The following is a 2466-nucleotide window of genomic DNA, read 5'->3' as shown; positions in this document are numbered from 1 at the left end:
GTCGATCTTTAGCTTATTCCACCCTTTTTTTATGCTCTTTGCTGCAATAGTCGCTTTTTCCTCTGCTTCACAGGTGTCGATCTTTTGCTGCTTGTCTTATTATTGCTCTGGGGCTGTAGGGTTTTCTTCTTGCGTAACTTTTATTCCACTTCCACTGCGCGCTTGGCCCGCTGAAGAAATTTTTTATTGATTTTTTGTATATATCTTTTTTTGTTTTAGCTCCACGAATTTTTTCGAGCTTTGCAAATGTTTTTTCCCTTTCCTTAATGTTTGCTTTGGGTTTACAAATATTGTTCACCAATGTTTTTTTTGTTTTTTTTTTTTTTATTTATATTTTTATATCTTTCTATGCCGCGGGCTGGTACGTTGTACCGCCGGTTTGCTTTGGCTACTACGGGGCCCACTGCTATAGACGCGAATACTAATGTATGGCGCGGGTCCTTTTCTTTTCACAGGACTTTCACTTTTCGGGTTCGCGTGTCCTTACTTGTTTTTCTTTTCAGGATATTAATTTTCGCACAGTTTTCCGTTTTGCTCACACACGACTTTTAGAGTTTACTCGGATTTTTTTTCCCGTACATTTGAGAACTTGCTTTTATTCCTTTACAAGGATTTTATTTCGCGTACGTTTGAGAACTAGCTTTTATTCCTTTACAAGGATTTTATTTCGCGCGTGTACTTGAGCATTCGCTCGGGCGCCAGTTGGTGTCCTCTCTGTTGGAGGGACACTAAATAAAACGAAATACGTTGAGGCTAGGGCTATGCCCGCTTTATTGAAGGCTTGATTAAGACTTAAAAACTAAATTTACATTTGTTAAGTTTTTATAACAAAATTTTGATTACTATTGCAAAACGTGAGTTATGTTTTGAGATATGTACCAGACGCTCGACCGGAAAAGGGTAAATATGTAATTGCGAATATTAATAAGAATTATTATTGAATTTAAAGTATTACTGTTGACACAGCTATTTTTGTCAACACAATGTAATTTGCAAATATTAATAGAAAGAGAACAGTTTCCTGTTTATTAACTTATTGCATTTCACTTTAACTTGACACAGCTTATTATTGGCTTTTGGGTCAATAACTAGCGTAAGTGTCAAGTCAGCGGTTATTGGTTGAAGAATTAGCAAAGCGTGTGCTAACTTGCATGCACGTTGAAGTGTTTGTGCTATCGCTTTGTATAGACGTCATATGTCGCTTTCTTTCTTTTGTCCCCTTCTCCATGCCATATCTTCCTTCTTACTCATGTACCATTTTCAGTTTTAAAAATTTCACTCTCCATTTTTGAGACACCGCCGGCTAAGAAGTTTCACTTCAAAAATTTACAATGAACTAGAGGAAAATGACAAAATTTATTTTTAAACGATTGACGATTGATTGACGATTGATAGCGGCACAAGAAGTTATGTATGAGTTTGATGAGGAATCAAAAATGATTAAATCATTAATCATGTAATTGGTTACAACTGTCTCTTTGGTTATTCATGAAATCTCCATACATAAAATGATTGATTTTTCAGTATACTTTTAAAATGTAAAATACAAAAAATAATTTGCTAATAGCTAATTATATCACATTTAGGGCCGGATTCACAGTGCTAAGTTAAACCATTGTTAATTTAACCACCAACAAGATTTTAATAACGAATTTATGTTCACATAGTCTCATAGTTAACTTTGGAAATTCATATTGCCTGAAAGTATACAAAGTCTAAAAATCAATATTTTTCTATACAAGTTTAAAATTCGTTCTACAAAAAAATTTGATTTCACAAGAATTTAACCGTGCAGGCATGCTGGTTTAAACTTTGGTTAACTGAGTATTGTGGATATCAAAATCGATAGCTAAATTCTTGTCAGTGGTTAAATCAGCACTGTGAATTAGGGCCTTACAGTTGAAATAATGTCATGTGAATAAAAATATTTCTACATATATAATATTATTTTGTATTCCTCACTAACACTAACTATTATTTGGGGGTCTTAACTCTTAGACTACACTATTTTTTTACTTGCTTTTATATTACTATCCCAATCGTCTAATTAGTACAAGTATCCTAATTGGAAATATGCTCCAAAGTTCAATTTGTAATTCATATTCAAACTATTTGCATATATCCATTTACTGTATGAGGTTATAAAGCACTGGCCTGCCAGTGGGATATGCCAGTCGCACTGGCATGCCAGAAGGGGCATCAATAGTAGACACATTACGCCAGCAACTTAGCTGGCTCACTGGACTGTCATGCTACTGAAATTATGTAATAACTTTATTTGTTCGCGTTTTGTGAATAAAATAAAAATTAATTTCATTTAAAAGAAAAGAGGTGAGTTTTGCGGTTTTAGTTATTTTGTGCAGTTTTGTCAGGGACCTGTAACACAAGCGCTACAAGTCCTACAATTGTTCAAATAAATTAAAGAAGTGTAGATATTTTGTAACACAAAGCAACTTGTAGTTTCAA

This window comes from Rhagoletis pomonella, unplaced genomic scaffold, assembly GCF_013731165.1.
Source record: "Rhagoletis pomonella isolate Grant_MI unplaced genomic scaffold, Rhpom_1.0 Rhpom_scaffold_00003, whole genome shotgun sequence".
Taxonomy (NCBI): Eukaryota; Metazoa; Arthropoda; class Insecta; order Diptera; family Tephritidae; genus Rhagoletis; species Rhagoletis pomonella.
Note: the sequence above shows the minus strand (reverse complement) of the source record.